General features: G+C 38.5%; 1 protein-coding gene across 6 annotated transcripts in view; it reads left to right on the top strand.

Annotated features, from left to right (window-relative positions):
* The window catches only part of Nfib (nuclear factor I B), a 216,819-nt gene that overhangs the window by 162,373 nt on the left and 35,852 nt on the right, over positions 1 to 18,594 (top strand). The gene's annotated exons all lie outside the window — the stretch shown is intronic.

Here is an 18,594-nt window from a genome sequence, read left to right as displayed (position 1 = left end):
CAGATAGTATGAGCTGCTATATGAGTGCAAGTGCTCTTAACTGCTGACTTGTCTCTCCAGCCCCACATTTAAGAATTTTTGTTGCTTTTTCAAAACAGGGTTTCTCTGTATAGCAGCTCTGGCTGTCCTGGAACTCACTCTATAGACCAGGCTGACCTTGAACTCACTGAGATCTGATTGTCTCTGCTTTTTGAGTGCTGGGATTAAAGGTGTGCACCACCACCCAGCTTAAATATTTCTTTCTTTATTTAATGCATGTATGTCTGTATGACGATATCAGATCCCCTGGAACTGAAATTACAGACAGTTGTGAACTCCCATGTGGATGCTGGGAGTTGAACCTGGGTCCTTTGGAAGAGAAGCCAGTGCTCTTAACCTCTGAGCCATCTCTCCAGCCCCACCTTTAAGAATTTAACTAGTAAAGATGATGCAGGGAACAGGGGACAGTTACATGGAACGAACCAAATCAGGGCCAGGCACTGAGGCGAGGAAGCAATGTCAGAATGGCCATTTGTGCTGTGAGATTGGTACTGCTGATGGGAAAGAAAGTGGGAGGTGTGGGAGGTTCTTTTTACGGAAGGATTGGCAAGTCAGCTACAGTTTCGGCTTTGAAGCTCCTAGCTCACTCTTCAGGCAGTAGACACAGTTTATCGGGAAGCAATGTTTCAACTGCTGCTTCATCCCCAGGGTTCTCAGGAGAAAATCCCCAGGCCCTCATCTGACCATAGGCCCACACTCCGCTTTTCACTCCTCTCCTGGCATCTGGGCCTACTACTTGGTTTGGATTTTGGAATGCGATGCCCAGGAACTTCTTAGAAGCCATGCCTTCCGAATTGCTCTTTCCCAGCTCTTCATCTGGCAGATTTGTTGATACCCTTAATGGCCCATGATCCACAGAGGAATTTCAGTCTAAATTCATTTTTCCTGCTTTTGTGTCTTGGCAGCCAGCATTGTTCCTTCATTGCATTCATAGTATTTAGTTCTGGATTTCTCTATTGGAGCAATTGTTTAGATATGTCTCTACCATGGAGGCAACTGTTTTGACCATGGCTGCCATTAGCACCGAGGGCAACACTGATGCACGGTAGGGCCATAGTAAATATTGATCAGGTAAATGAATCACTGATGGGCACCCAGTCTCCTTAGTGAAGGGAAGACATAACAGAGCCGCAGAAGTGTGGATAAGGATAAAACTCACAGATCTTCTTGCTTTATTCCTTGTTTTACTGACATTGTCACTTTGTTCTAAACAAAGCTGTATTTTCTCTGTCGGAAAATGATCCTGGGGTAGACCCTGATGGTAGTAATGACAGCACCGAATACTTAGGGATGAGTGTGTGGTTCAGGTGTAGGTGTTCTTTATTAGAAAGTGTCACTCGGTAAGAACTGATTTCCCTCCCAGCCACTCAGCAAAGCCCATCTCCCATCGTAGTATAAAACAGTTTTGAAAAGTAGCAGGGAAACTGTCATTCTTCCTCTTTGTGAAATCGTGGCATTGTCTTGATGATTTTCTATTGTAAGGATGACTAAAACTATCAGAGAAGGCTGTAAAAGCAAATTATAGTAAGAGGGATGAGGAACGTTCCATTCTCATGTGTTGCTTAAAAACACCTGTCACTTGAAATGTGAAGACTCTGAGGATTCTGTAGTGTGCACAATGAGCCATTGTGGGAAGGAGGCTTCAACTAGGGTGGAAAACCTGAGGACAGGCAGCGCTGCCTTCACAAACTTGCTGAGCCCGACACGGTGCTTTTGTTCTTAGACAGAAATCCATTTTTCAAATTTGCAAAATCGAATGCCCCACAATTGTTCTTGCCCATCTTCCTAACATTCTTTAGGCACCCTTGTCTGCTGTGAAAGCATGGTCTAAGGCACTGCTGAATGAGCATCGCTCACAGTGCAGGATGGTGCTAGCATCTCACAGTCATTTTTCACATGTTGTGGTACTCAGTAGCACTCACTGGTTGATCATCATAGGCTGCTCTTTTTAATTGGCAGAAATGCTAGAGTTTATTATTATGCCCTGGATATCTGCCTTAATCTATGATTCTTAATTCTCTATTAAAATCTCTTCTGGCCAACCCTATCAAAGCTGAATTTTGAATTATAAGAATAAAAAGTGACAAAATTATGTATATGATGTTACAATGTTTTTTTATTCCAAGACAGAAATAAAGGATGTAATGTGACCAAGTTATTATTCCTGTTTGGTTTTTAAAAGTATTTATACAAAACATTCATACCAAATCTAGCTTTCATGTGCTGAGTCTACTTGTGTAGTTTTTAATAATTTATTGTAAAACATTTTTATTTTTGCATATTAAAGACATAGTTGTATATTGCTTTTTCTTGTCAAAACATATTTTCTAATTATAAAAATTATAGATTTTAACTTTGCAAAGGTAAACAAGACTATTTTTAAAATAATTTAGTATTTAAATGTTTGACAGAGGAATATATAACTTGTTTAAATTTCTTCTCATGCACAGTGATAGGAATTAGATTTGTCAGTATTGATCTGAACAAAGAAGAAAGTAATAATGAGCATGAGGAACAGAGAGTAACTACTGCATTCCTTTCCGAAGGTCTAACTAGAATATTCCCTTTGCTTAGTCTCTCCTATGAACCCTTAGGTCGGAAACTTCCAACTGCTTCGTTTTTCTATTCTTTTTTTTCTTATTTTTGGGGGATATGTTGAGGATACAACCCTAGGACTGGTGCCTACTGTTCAAGCATTCTACACCCGAGTGCCAGCCTCAGACCTAAGTATTTCTTTGGGAGATCTTAATGATTAAGTTAATAAAGTATGCATGTCTTTGATTCCAACATTTATCCACAAAGGAGTCTCCTGATAACTTGTCTACATTTAATTATATCTCCCTGAGTCTACTGAGAAACTTGAATCCTAGCTGGCTTCTCTAGAAAGGACTAGAACAATCCTATGTAACTTCTAACACAGGATGAAAATTTATGCACATTGTGGTTTTTTTCTCTATTTCAGTACTTTCATGAGACTAAATCTGGTTGTATTCTAACGTCCAGTAATTTAACAGATCAATAGCTTATACATTGTTGAAAATTTCTGAGTGGGAAATTTAATGGCTTCTCAGTCTGATAAATATATTGTATGGCAACTTGTAATCTTAGATAAAATATAAACTTAAATGGGCTTTTCTTGCAGCAAAATTTTATTAATTTCTATGTATTTAGGACTGAGATAATTTGGCACATTTAACATTTATCAAATTCCTATCATATGACAAGAATTTTTATAGGAATTAGTCACACAAATATGATTAAGAAAGTTGCTAGCCTTGGATCTGCTAAACAGAAAATAATTGTTATTTATGAAAAAGTCTTTACCAACAATAAATAAGTAAAGCAAACTACAAGGGATTGTCTTTATGCTTTGTAGCTAATTTATTTTTGAAGTACCATGAGCTATAAATCTTTACACAAAATCAATAAGGTGGAATCTTAGAAAAACTGACACTACTTATACACTGATACATAATCAGAATTAGTTAAAAATCCAAATTGAACTCTTAAGACATCGTATTCTGATTTCAACAAGTTCTAGAAAGTACAATTAGTAATTTAAAAAAAAAATATTCAACAGCAGACAGCATAGGTAGAGTGGTAGGTAGAGTGCTGGCTGGGCTCGCACCAGGTCCTGGCTTCCATTCCCAGCACCACACACACACACACACACACACACACACACACACACACACACACACACACACACACAATGTCACAAAAGTTCTGTTGTGTAAACACGCCTCTCCAGCAAGTCTTTCTGAAGTTTGCGTCTATCTGTAAGTTCCTGCCATTAACTTTGCAAATATTTTCCTCAGTGAAGTCCCCAGGCCCTAACCTTCAGTTTGTGCCTCTAAAGCCCTCCAAGGAGATAGCGTTTGCTTTCAACAAATGAACTCAAGCGAAGGGCCTGCAGAAGAGGAGGAGCTAGAGCCCAAGACGTGTGTGTTCTATCTTGAGCTCAATCAGGAAATAAGTAGGGGTTCATGGAGTGAGGTAGCATGGGAGAGAACCAGATTCAAGAGCAGTACTGCTTAATGTGAGTTCAAGGAATGTTCACAGATGTGCCAGATATGAGTGGTCAACCAAGTTTGGAAAGTTCTGTTTTAACTCAATTTAAACTTTTTTTTTCCTCTGGTGAATGAATGTTTAATATTCATTTATTTAACATTTTAATATACTGCTGTGCGATGTTACTTTCCAGGAGAGACTGCTGACTCCATTAGATTAGCTTATTATGTGTGGATTCGGAGGCCTCCTCCCCCACAGTGGGAGGAGCTAGCGGGAACATTAAGCCCCAAATTGGGAAAGTGCCAGAGCCCAAACTCTTGTTTGATGAAGGCTGGAATCTCAAGGTTCCTGTGAGCTGTGGGAGCTGAGTGAACCCACAGCTTTCATGCTTGGCTGGGTAGCTGTTCCCTGAGAGTCATTAACGTTAAAAGCAGTCCTGGAGAAGGCAGGGAGTGACCTGGCAGGCGAGACTTTCCAGTCGCCTTTAGGGACCCATTGGCCACCAATTCCGTTCTTAGAGTTGGCATCACAGGAATCAAATGGCAAATCCTCAAATACCGGGTTTGTTTGTTTGTTTGTTTGTTTTGTTTTGTTTTTAAACATGAAAAAATAAAAACACAGGTAAAAATCCTTTGGTGAGATAAACGTGTATAGGAACTGGTTTGAATTTAATGTATAAGCCCAGTTCTAAATCTTCCTTTTTCAGCTTCTTACAAAAAGTATCAGAAGTCAGGATCTGTAGCTGAGCCCCCCCCCCCTCCACCTTCCACCTCCGGAGTATCGGAAAGCCAATTTTAGAGTCCCTGCCATGTGTGGATTATTCCCTTCAGCTACACTGCTGAAGTTGAAAAAAAAAAAAAAAATCACATGACCATCTTCAAAACAGAAAGGAGAACAGTAAATTGTTCCTGAAGGCTCTCGTTAGAATTCTTGTTGCCTGCTAATTAACAGATATCTGTCCGCCTTTCATGTGTTTGAATGGAGAACGGCATGTTGGGTGGGGTGAGCTGGTGTGCAAGTTGCTAGGGCCCGTACTGGTTAATATGGAAAAGTTGAGCCCTAGTTTCGTGCTCCGGAAACTTCATGATTTAAAAACACCAATTTTTCAGGAAAACCTAATACATAGTTAGTCCCAAATAATACCAGCTTTCTGTTTGATAATTCGATGAAACAGATGAAAATTGGCAAGTAGGAGCCCTGAAGGCACCGAGTCCTGGAATGCCTCACAGCGTACTGTGGCATAGTCAAACTTTTTGCTTTAAATCCTTTTATACTCTGATTCACGGTTCAAGCGTGTTTTGGAGAAGTTTGGAAAGTCAGAGTTACTAGACTATTGATAGCCCACACAGCGAGAACTTGATTTTCTAGACAGATCACGGCGCACCGGAACCCCCAGACATCATTCAAAAGAAATGAACTGGGCCGGTTTCCCTCCAGCTCACAGGCCTTCTTCGGAGAGCAGGGGATCTGGCCAGAGTCCCTCACAAGTCTCCCCAGGCAAATGGTTTTCCTGGAGAGCTTCATCGTAGACCCTGTTAGGCATTGAAGAACAAAAAGAAAAGAACAGAAATAAATTTTTGCATTTTCAGGGTTCTGTAAGAGTCTCAAAACATAATTTTGTAATGCAAAATATGTAAATACATGTATATAAAACCAACTCATTAATGCTAGGATTAAATATTTTAGACTAAACATGTTACAAGCATGAGCAGTTTCCATGAATAAGTGTGGAGGAGAGCTGGTGTGAAGCAGGTGACTGGGTACAATTTTTAAGAATTTTTCTGCTATGAAACATATATAAAGAGAAAGATGAAGTTCATCTGCATGGGACATTACCCTATGTAAACTGTAAATTCTCTGCCAGTGTTGCATTTTCTATCTCCCAGCAATTAAAAAACATTTTAAGTAAATCATGCCAGTTTGGTTATGCATACTTCTAAGAGTTTCCTACAGGGTTTTGAAATACATAGTACCATTTCAGTTTAACAAACACAGCTCCTTAGTAATAAACTAATATACACTCCGAGGTTAAGACCCCATAATATCTTGAAGGTTCTTTTTTTGAGTAAAAATTCCAGCATTGCCACCCTTTTATTTATCCTTTCAAATTTCTGTTTATCCTTTACCAGATAGCCTCTTCCTTTCTTTGGGTCATCAATAAAGAAACTATGTGAATTTAAAGTGTATATAAATGAGAACAGCAAGATTCTGGGGCTGTCATTTATTGAATACTTACTACCTGTCAGATGCTGAGCTTACAATAGCTTTGAATCACTTTTGAAAATCCCACCTCTGGTCCAGTGAGATGGCTCACTAGGTAAAGGCACTTGCCACCAAGCTGGAAGGCCTGATTTCAGTCCCCAGGTCCCAGACAGTAGAAGGAGAAAACCACCTCCTGCACATCATCCTTCAGCTTCTTTGGCTTGCACAACTACCCCACCCTTTGGCCTAAACATTGATTATGAGCCGTAGTGATAATGGTTGGAGTTTCTCCCATATGTCAAAAACAAAGAAACAAACAAACAAAAACCTAAATATGAAGGTTTCTTTGTGTTCAGTGTTTTGGATTTTACATCCCTTATAGTCAGAGAGTTTGGCAGTTTCTGTGGACTTGTATTTGAAAATCTGAAACACTTCTAGAAATGCTTCATGATGTCATAGTGGAAAATTCCACACCTGACTTCATGTTTTGGGTTGCAGTCTAAACACATACACACACTCAAAGTATTGTATAAAGCTGCCTTCAGGGTATGTGTATAAGGTGTATATGCATAAATGAATTCATGTTTAGACTTGCATTGCACGCTAAGATGCTCCATTATGCATGTGTCAATATCCCAGACTCTGAAATCCCAAACTTCTGGCTCCAAGCTTTCACCAAAAGGACATTTGGCCTGTCTTTGAGTTTTTAAGCTTTTATTAATGTAGATCTTTTTGAAAAATCCACAGGTCTTCCATTTCTTAAGTTACCTTTTCAATGTTTACTTTAAATGCTCTCATTGAATAACATAATAATTGGATTGTTTATGTGCTTGGAGGCAGTGAATGTTTTGCCTTATACTTCAGGAATGCCAAAATCTCACAAATACATGTTCTGTCCTGCTCCATTCTGGTACAACCAATGATTGATAGAGATTGAGTTATTATACAGAACCTTGTTATGGGATCAGTGTCTCCTACTTTGAAAACAAATGACTCAGCCAGACAGCAACATTTATTTTCTCTAAGTGACTGGGGGCCTAGCAATAGGAGACCATTATCCTGTGACAATATTCTGTTTCATTGACATTATCTCGAAAATGTAATTGGTCCATTACTAAATAGAGGTTTTGTTACTGATCAATTTCACATGATTTCTAAAACCATTAGGATAATAAATATGCCATTCGAGTAATTTCATTGACAGAACATTTTTTTCTTCATTTACATTTATCGGGGGGAAAATATAGATTTAAACACTACAATTTATGCTAGCTTTGGCTACTTTTCCACTATAAGAAACAGAATTTATGTGCAGTGATCATATTTGCATTGAGTACTGAACAGATGACTTTAAAATTTTTGTAATTTTTTTCTACTTGCCAAACCATATCAAATCATAATTGTTCCCAAACAATTAGCTTTCTCTCTCAAATTTTATTTGAAGTAAGGTCCAGGTCATTTCTAGGACTTGGAGGCTTTCCTGTAAATCTACTAAAGTAGCACATCACTTAAATTGCTCTAACTTACCAGTGTGGAAGACAACAGTGTCTGTAGCTACAAGATCTTTGCGGGTCTTGTAGCATAAATGTTTCTAAATGCGTGGCTATTTCCCAAATGTCCACCTCCAAAAAGTCATCTGTAATCTTGTTAAATTAGAACACTTCCAGTATCTTTCTGACTTTTACAGTTAAGGTTACAGTATTGATTTTATTTTATAGTCCATGGCTCTCGGACGCTTAACACTAACAAGACCCCATAGCTAGATCTTTCCCCAGAGACTACTGAATCACACAGCCCTTTGTTTACCTATGCTGATGCTTAAAAAGGGAAGAGAATGTGCTTCATGTCCTGTGTACTTGTTTGGTGGTTTGTCCCCCCCCCCTTTCAAATTAGGTTTACTGACATTACTCAAGGTCCTTTATAATTGCCAATGGACAAGAGCAGTTTGAAGTGTTTTAAAAAAGAAATGTAATTTATCCAGTATTCATTCTTGTAGGCCTGTTCTTTATTATTCAAAAACTTGTTTTTAAGCTTTCTCGGGGAGGTATTTGTGAGTTTCAAAGCAATTTCAGCTTTAGCTTTGCTTTGGATATAGGTGTAAGCCTAAACACCCTTTTGTATGGAGATGTGTTGAAGTACAGGCTTGTAGCGACATGCTTCTCTACTGTGCTTGGGTTAAAACATACAGGAGTCTTCCACTATCACAAACAGTTTCAAGTTGCTGAAGAATACAGTAAGCACTGTACTCCAGTGTGATTAGGACTGAATAGCTTAACACTTAGAGCAAGAATTCCTTTATTTAGACCATACATTACCATACTTTTCCCCTTAAGAAAAACTGATTTCGTTAAAAATAATAATAAAAAAAAATAAGTTGATGTCTTACTCTCTTGATGAAACCTGCCATTTTTCCAGTTAATTCTAGGATGTGAGGTAGAGAGATACACGTGCATAGATACAGGGATGCTTTCTGAGCATGACAGATTTTTTGAATCATCTGGCATCGTCATCAAACTACTGTAGTGGGATTATGTCCATATGCCTTGTTATTGCTTCCAGAGTATTTTGTTAACTTGAGTGTGTAGGAAGTCCTTACCCGCATTTACCACACAATTGTGAAATCTTGCATCTACAAGAGTCCTTAGAATCTTAGTCACAGGTTCTCTTTACTGTGATTTCAGAGACAACGTTTTCTCTTGAACTTAGTGACTAGTGTTCTGTTTAGCATTCCATCTTAGAGCTTTGCAAAACAAGGTATTTCCTTTTCATATGTGATGTTGGACACACAACAAGATCCATTGTCATCAACTCAGTCTTGGGAATTAATAACAGTCTTTGGAGCTGCAAAAGTATTTCTAATATTTTGATAAAATATTTTTCTAGAAGTTTTTCCTAACATTTATATAAAGTATTTCTAGTACTTTTGGTAACAGTAATAGCTTTTTATAGGAAATTTGGGAAGGCAAACTATAAAATACAAATAGGAAAAATAATTGCCTCTGATTATTTCACAGAAGTAAAACCTGGACTGACTCTTATTAATGTTTTACTGACCCATGTGAGTTGAGTTTCTAGGTAGTTTTCACTGCATTTTCTACATGTTTCAACTTGAGTCATATTTTTGTGCTGTTGGGCCTCTATGAGATGATTTTGTGTTTTGTTTTTCATTTGTAGTACATTGGCAGCTTACCCTCTCATTCACTTTCCACTGAAGATATCTGTGACCATGCTGCTCTTTGGCTATATATATATTATATATTATGTATATATAATTTGTTGCTTTTCTTTACCCTTTTTTTTGGAGGTGGGAGGGGGGTCTCTAGGATGACTTTGAACTCCTAATCCTTCTAAGTCTGCCTCCTAAGTGATGGGATTAGCTGTATGCACCACTATACCCAGTTGATATCAAATTTTTGAGTTCCTGCTTGCTGATAAATTTGTAGGTGATTTTTTTTTTGAGTTCTCATCATCTGAACACTACTGTATGCAAATCCTCTTAGCTCTTTTGGGCTCATTCCTCTCTGTTTCTTTTCACTTTTGGGGCCTTAACAAACTGTAGCCTCCTAGCAAATCACCAAGTAGAAGCTCAATAAAGAATAGATACATTTTATTGTAAAATATACATTCAACTATAAAATACTGGATTTAGTTTTATGTCCATTCCTAAGCCTTTTTGGCAACTACTGACAGAGGATCCAGCAAGGTCTTGATCACTTTCTATTTATACTACCAGTGCACAGCTAGCTTATCTTCCCCGTCACGGGAGAAATCCTGAAGATGCAGCCCAGGGCTCTGTAAGCAAATGTGAAGTATGTTCTATAAAATGTATTTATGAAGCAGTTTCTCTAGGGTCTTGACTCGCCCCCTGCACCTCTCTTACTCTTGTGTGTGTGTCATTTGATCTATCAGGGATTACAACACATCTTTTCTTCCCATGAGCTTGGCTGGCTCTGTTTTACTCTGAAAGAAGTGGAGAAACTGGAAAAGCACATGGGATTGTGCAGAGCTTTCAAGTAAAGACAGTGTGCTCTCTTTCCCCTGACCCTCTCCCTATCCTTCATTTCCCTCTCCTACATTTTCTTCCCTCTCTTCTTCCCCTCTCCTTACTTCATCCTGCAGGGCAAGCTTTCTGCTAGCAGTATTTGATCGATAGTTAAACCCTGTGAAAGAAAAGATCTGTCAGTCTTCACAGGGAATCCAATTGTGGTAAATACATCCGAGCTCCAGACTGGAATCTGAAATAATAATCAGGCTATTTCAACCTAGCGTTGCTGACTGCAAGCTTTTATAAAACATTTATAGCACTGTAAATAACAGGTAAACCTTTCTCTCCTCAACTTTATCTCCCCCAAGGCAGAATCACAGGAGGAGAGACTGTGGTCTCTCTCAGCATTTAGTTGGCAAACCATGCTCTCTGCCTTCACCTTTCCTCTGGGCACAGAGCCCAAGCCATTTCCTTGTCTCAGAGTTGACTGTGGATTTGTGGCCTGAAGTAAAAACACCAGATTCCAGCTCCAGAGATCGTCCCACACACTTGATTTGGAAGCCCCTCGTTTATTATCTCATCTCTTCTAAATAACATTATTATTTTATGCACATAGTTCATCTTTTTTATACTGTCTCTCAGCTTCCACTCAGCATTTTAATGGAAAGCAGAAGTGCCCCGTTTTAGCTTATAGCTCATCTTTCACTTTTAGTGTTGTACATTACTTGACAGTTTCAATGAAATAATGGATGTGCTGACCACCTTTGCCTTCATCCAAAAATGAGTTTGGTCTCTGAAGAGATTTTCAGTGTCCCCTACAGTTTGTGTAAACCTGTAAAAAAAAAATTTAATGTAGAAATCTAAAATCTACAAAAGTCCAAAGTAAAAATAAAAGTAGAGAACTCTGCGGGACTAACAACTTAGTAAGATGTTACTATAATATGATCTAGTCAAACTCCAGTCAGTGCGCTGCCTTTGAGTTAAATATTCCCACACAGGAGATTTGTTTCCTGGTCTGCAGCATACCAGAGGGTCAAAGTTCACAGAAGTTTCCCAGCTGTTTTTGCACTGTACCTTGATTTTCTTCTGGAAAAAAAAAAGTGTGTGTGTGTGTGTGTGTGTGTGTGTGTGTGTGTGTGTGTGTGTGTGTGTGTGTGCTGGGGACAGGAGGAGATATCTTACAGTGTTCAACAGCTTAGTAATGTAAAAACAAAGAAGATAATTTAAACCAGGATTGTAGCTTTTTTAAGCACAGAAATAACACATACATTAGCATTCAATACTAGCAAATGAGAAGATAGCCAATGTTGACTTGTATGCATAAAGTTCATTTAAACTTGTTTACAAGTCTGACAGGTAAGTAAGGAAGACAGCTGAGGAATATGTAAAATAATCAAACTTTTAAAGCATTTCAATGCAATTACTTCTTTGTTAATTACATAGAAATATGTTTTCCTAAGCCATAGAACTGGCACAGCCGTTACTATGTTATAATTTAGTGTCATGGTAAGCTAAAAATAACAGCTTCCAGAAATTTAGGGTCTCTTGCGTGCTTTTGCATAATTAATTTGAAACAGTCACAAATCCAATGTGTTATAGGGAAGAAGAATAGAAATTTTCTTAGAAAAGAAAATGCTTTGTTTTCTATGTAGGCTATAGAAATTGGGGTGGTAACTCTAGTGTACTTAAACATATTGGAGAAGCCAGCATATTGTTCCCAAATATGTGCAAGAAGAGCAGGTGTCCCTGGCAGGCAGGTGTTAAAGGTGGCTGTTCAAGCTTGCCCTCGCTCACTGGTTGACTTTAGTGAAGTTCTGCTAACAGGTGGCTAAGTGATTGGAGTGCCATGTGACATTTATCCCGGGAGCAACTCAGATGACAGACTGCTACAGACTGAGGAAGGGGGTCTTTGCTTTGATGAAGAAATTGCCAAAACTCATGTCTCATTAGTGTTTCCGAAGGTTCTTTGGACGTGAACAACAGTTTAATTAAGGGCTGACGTAAACACATTTCTGCACACTTCCCCTGCAGCATTTTATCACATTAGAATCGATCAAAATTGTTGCCTTGGGCTGACTTGAACAGATATACATCTGGAGCTCCATTTGTGCAAGCTGCTGAGGAGCAGAGTACACACGCTGCACATCGCCGCGGCTCTCTCCTTTGTAGCGGAAATTACCTTGTTGGGAGATGAGTTGATCTGACTCCTTATTTGCTTAAGCTTTTATCTCTTTGAAGTGATGCTGTGAAATGAATGACACATCAGGGCTTAGGATGTATACATGCTACAGTGCCAAAAATTCACAGTGTAGCTAGTAAAAATTATAACTTGGTTTGCAACACGCCTGTTTAAAGATAGGCTTAAGGCCACATGAACTTTTATCGGTAGCTTACTCAAACTTTTTGTGTTTTTTTTTTTTTTGGTTTGGAGATATTTTATTTTATAATTCACTATATAATTAGTTCTAAAGCCATAGCTAATTGCCCAATTATGAATCAGCACAGGTGTGGACAGCAAGGAGTGATGCCTTTAACAGGAGCCTTTCTTTTTGAAGACTTGGCTTCCCTAGTCTTTTGTCATGAAGAAGAATCCTTGGTACGATCTCATATTACCATGGTTGTAATTACTTAATAAATTTTTGTCTTTCACATCTGCCCCTCTAGCTGGATTGTGAGCACAGGAGCACAGGGCCAGTGGGTCTTGCTCAGCACCTTGAACTTGTGTGCAGCTGAGCCCCCTCATACTTATTGGGTGCTCAGTGGTTGGCTTTGATGTCTCTCTATGGCTTCCATTCAATTACTCTTTTGTTGTTGTTAAATCATTTTCCATTATGAACCTTAGTTTTTCCCTTTATTGAAAATAAATATTTTCTCACATAATATATTCTTATTATCATTATTGGAATGTGAATTTGAAGCTAACCATCATGAATTAATTTTGCTCACTGTGCTACTAGTTAACATCCCATCACACAGGTTATTTCACATATAAGAGATTTGAAAATATGCTACCTAGACATGGTACCTGCTTTACCTCCTCTATCTTTTCTTTGATTCCTATATTTTTTTGTACATTCATTTTATTCCTAAGTATTATGACCTTCCATCAGCTACATCATTATATATATATGTATATATGTATACATATACACACATACATATACACACACACACACACACATATATATATATATACATACACACACATATATGGTAGAAGAGATGAAAAAAATGAATAAGTCATCAAGTAACATAAGGTTTGAGACTGCTAATGAAATATAGACCTCAAAATTTCTTACAAGTATTTATTCACTCATTTATTGTGTCATGTATGTGTATGCACATACTTGTGTGTATGTGTGCAAACCTTGGCCTGCATGTAGTGGTCAGAGAAAAACCAGTTCTTTCCAATTCTGAGTTCTAGGACTCAGATTCAGATCACCAAGCTTGGGACAGGTGCCTGTGCCTACTGAGACATATTGCTGGCCGTAGACCTCAAAAGTTTCCCCTGAGGAATTATGGTTTGCCTAAGTATGTTCAACTAGACAAGCATTGTGTAAGTACAATAAAAGATTAGGGAAGCCCAGTCTAATAAGTGGGGGAAACATCGCACACTAGGAGGCAGAAGGATGAAAGTACATTCCCTCGACCCCTCAACTTCATTGTTAAAATTCTTGATTCATATAGAGACAAATGCAAAGGTCTGGTGGCAAACATACGCGCGCGCGCGCGCACGCGCGCGTGTGTGTGTGTGTGTGTGTATGTGTATGTGTGTGTGTGTGTGTGTGTGTGCATGTGTAATCACAACACTTGTGGGGCTGAGCCAGAAGGATTCTGAGTTCAAGACCAGTCTGGACTACATAACAAGACCCTTTCTATACAAGCCAATTAAATAAATGAAAAAAATATACAAACTGGAAAAAGATAGAACCTTCCAACTACAGACGGTCATCCTTTGGGAGACCATTACTTCCAGCATGAAGTAATCTCATTTATGAATGACTTCTTCATAAAGAAGACTTACATCTTGTACTGACGTTAAGGACTTCCTGACTTTTGCTTCTTTCTCACCAGTCATGAGCCATTCCTGCCCTCTTCTTCCAGAAGAACTACCAGCTACTTCTTGTCTTACTGTCTTTCTTTCTCTTCAGTGGCTTTATCTTATGCATTATTCAACTTACCCTTTATTATGTATGTATTATCATTCAACTTATTATATATTTATACATTGCCCAGCTTTGTCACTCAACTAATTTTCAATTTAATCTTTTTATGTATTATTCTTCACTCTTGAGGAGCAGTAGGTTGCGAAATGCTCAGCATTTGTTTTTCTTGACAAAAAGGCCACCAGAAGCCATCTCTTTCATATTTTCAGTCCCCAAACATTTTTATATGGTATATGAGTGCATTAAAAATAGAAATGATGTCATTCTTAGGTTGGGAGTCTATTAGACTACAGACTTTCAAGATAAAATTAAAACCAAAACAATACAAGTTAGATTCAGGGTTACAATGTAATGTCTAGAAACTCAGCCCTGATTTCCCTGCATAATTGCCTTTTTATTTCCCCTCAGCCCACAGAGTTGTGTTTTCCTTTGAGAGGAATTCACTTTTGTGTCTGTGAGTGCTCAGCATAGTGCCCTTCCCATGCCACACAGCAGTATTTCTTTATTGATTAATGGGCCCAGAATTAATTTCACTTAATGGGAAGACAAAGAAATGATGATCCATTCTAATACTCTCCTGTTCTTTCTAAAGTCAAGAAAGTGTCAGGTGCAGTTTCTCACTCTTGTTTTTATTGAGTTATTTTGTGGTTAAACAGGAGATAGCTTGTAGTTTTTGTTACCTCGTGGGCATCCCTTACCCTTCTGTTCCTGCTGTGTCTCCACTGAAATCCCGTGTTCCTCATATGAAAAGACTGCTATCGTTAGACACGTGTCTAAAAGATCACACACACACACACACACACACACACACACACACACACACACACACACACACGCCCCAAAGTAGACATCTGGCGACTACTCACAAAAGCTAAGGGCATTATTTTGTCTAAGAAAAAGTTTAAATTATGTAAGTGAAAAATGACGAAATCACTCATAATCTTAAGCTTTTATACGAATAATATTTGACTTGTTCCTTCATGAAAAGTGACTCCTGTGAGTTTGGCTGTGTTTGGTGAGCATTCTGATGGTTGTGGTAGGTTTTTAGGCTCTTGTTCTTTGGAAGTGATGCAGCCAGCATGACTCTGCTCTGCTTCCCAGTGTACTGTGAATGTGACCCTTTTCCATGGCTTGTGTGGCACTTTACCACCCATTGTAGGAAGATTTGGAAAACCTAATTTACATAGCTCCAGTTCTTTGGGGTTTTTTTTATTTTTAATTTACTTGTAGACAGAAGTAAATGTAAGAGTCACTAATAAGTTACTGTCTTTTTATTTTATTTTATTTTTATTTTTATTTTTTTTGGTTTATTGAGGCAGGGTTTCTCTGTGTAGTTTTGGTGCCTGTCCTGGATCTCGCTCTGTAGACCAGGCTGGCCTGGATATGCCTGGCTCTACCTCCCGAGTGCTGGGATTAAAGACGTGTATCACCACTGCCCAGCCAGTTACTGTCTTTTTTAAACCACCGCTCATTAAAAATTTGAAACAGGGACTGGAGCGGTGGCTCAGCTGTTAAACTTATTCATTGCCCTTGCAGAGGACCCAGATTCGGTTCCCAGCACTCACATAGTGCTTGCTACCATCTGTAACTCCAATTTCAGGGACCCAGTGCCATCTCCTGACCTGACAGTCCACTAGAATACATGCGATACATACATACATGCAGGCAAAATGCTCACACACATTTAAAAAGTCAATCTTTTGTTTTGTTTGTTTGCTTTTTGAGACAGGGTTTCTCTGTGTAACAGTCCTGACTGTCCTGAAACTCATTCTGTAGACCAGGCTGGCCTCGAACTCACTGAGATCTGCCTGCCTCTGCCTCCCAAGTGCTGGGTTTAAAGGCATGTGCCATCGCTGCCCGACAAAAGTCAATCTTTTTAAAGAGTTGAAAACACTTTGAAATGGAAACATTGTATTGTCTATCATAAGCAGAGAAAAGGAGGCTCCTTCTCATCTAACAATTTGTGTGTCTCACTTCAGCTTTCAGTAGGCAAAACCCAATACTGAATCATTCCTCTCAATGTCAGGTAGTTCTTGGGTAAAGCTCACTATTGTCTTGGATATTTTGAAGATAAACTTAAGCTGAAATGAGCTTCTATTTCCTTTTTTTTTTTTTAACTTTGCATTTAAATTCTGCCCCTCACCCCTTTGTGGTAGTCATCATGACGAACATTCTTTTCTTTTTCTCTCTTTGAGAATTGTATAAAAAAAACCTGAAGTCTAATAGATCAGTGGCCATTTGTCAGAAGTGTGGTTTCTGCCTTCTGCTGTCCACTGCCTCCAGGAGCATGTCTATTCCTTAAGTGCCAGCATGCTCAAAACACATACTCAATTTTATTGGATGCCTTTACCAGAACTCAGGTAATTTTTCAAATGGTGAAAAAAAAATGGCCACTAGTCTCTCACATTAATAACACTGGGAAGGCTTTTCTTATTTCAGAACATTGTGAATAAAAATGCAGGTCATATCTTTTAATGTCGTACTAAAGTTTTAGTGGTTTTCTTTTAACAGATAGAGTTCTTTTCTTCTAAATATGCATACAGAAAAATTAGAGGTGAAATTATATGACAATAAATTTGCTTCAAAAGTAATGCAGGGAACGGAAATGTGAGTGAGATTCTGAGTGGATAATGTCTGAAGTTGGCTGCTGGGTATAAGAAAACCATTATTATTCTGTCTACTGTGCACACAGTTAAAATTTTTGATGATAAAATACAAATTTTATAGGTTGTGTTATTGTTAGAATATTTTAATATAAATTTATAAGCCTCCATAAAACTGAGCATTACTTGAGATGTTAAATCTGAGTCATCTTCCTAACCAATCAGAGGTGCCTGCTGGATATTCTGGTCAGACATGTTGCGTGATACAATGCAATCCCATAGTGACTCAAGATGATGACCTTTCACAACCATCATTAATTCACCTGCTTCGATTCTGTTCACTTATCCATTGTAACAGTATAAATACAATGTCCTACTTTTATTTCTGTCTAGCACCGTCTATATTTTGGCAATGTTTAGTATTTATGGAGTAGATGAATAAAGACATGAATACTTTCTTCAAGGCATGGTTTATAGTATTTTATAATTCCTTTTTACTTCTTTATATCCCCTCACTAGATGTTTAGCTTATAAAAGCAGACAGTAAATCCAGTTCTCAGCTGTATCCCCAGACACTGGGTCATTTCAGGCATAAATTAGGCCTCTAATACATACTTGTGAAACGAATATATTAATCATGAATCATGTGTCTGTTTAAGTGGGCCTCCATCGTGAGTCCACTGTAGATATTCTATCCTTGACTTAATTTCTGGAGGGTATGCTCCATCTAAACTGTCTCTGGTTATGTTGCCCCGCCCCCATCTAACCTTCAGGCACGAGTACTTCAAACCCAGATTTGCAGCCGTGTGTCCTTCCAGGTGCCTACCTCCCACCTTCATAGATCACTTGAACTACTTAAATATTTTCTGCTGTCCCACCACTTTGGAATACTTTTTTGTTCACCTGTTATCCCCATGTACATTTTAAAAATAACACTACATGGGGATACATGCTTCCTTCCTAAACCTGGTCAGGCAGAGGAGAGCAGCGCTCTGCCTACAAAGGCTGGGAATATAACAGCAAATGCCACAGTGTCTCTGCTCTTAGCCCACGCACTTCCTCTCCACTGGTGACAGCCTTTTCCACAGCATTTTCCTCTTTGCTATCAGGAAATGTCCCTGTCAGGAATTCCTTTTATTTATCTTAATATCCATATTTACTAGGAAAATAGAGGAACCTGATAAATATTTGTAGAATGAGCAGGTTAAGGGATGTATTTTTGTTTGTTTGTTTTTGCTAAACAAGAAAGTAAGTTTTCCTTAAAAGATGTTAAGTCAGGGATTGTTTTCGTATACTAGCACCTGTCATGCCCTAGTTTTTTCCACAATGTAGCCATCAGGTCAAAAGATAGCCCTGAATCATGGAAATCAAAGAAGTTAGTCAGTACTGAGCTACAGAAGACCTTCAAGTCTGCAGCCCGAGGATTTTCAGTTCTGGGTTTCTTCAAGGATGCTTTGGTTTAGCTTCCGCAGAGCAAGTTTCTAAAAGATATTTTACAGCTCTAGCATGGCTGGGTCTTTGACCTTGTATATAGATTTTTTCTAAATGGGTGAGAGCAAAAGAATCCTAGAGTATTGGGAAACGAGCT

The sequence above is a fragment of the Peromyscus maniculatus genome, chromosome 2, assembly GCF_049852395.1.
Source record: "Peromyscus maniculatus bairdii isolate BWxNUB_F1_BW_parent chromosome 2, HU_Pman_BW_mat_3.1, whole genome shotgun sequence".
In the NCBI taxonomy this organism is placed as follows: domain Eukaryota; kingdom Metazoa; phylum Chordata; class Mammalia; order Rodentia; family Cricetidae; genus Peromyscus; species Peromyscus maniculatus.
Note: the sequence above shows the minus strand (reverse complement) of the source record. Positions and strands in the feature narration are given on the sequence as shown.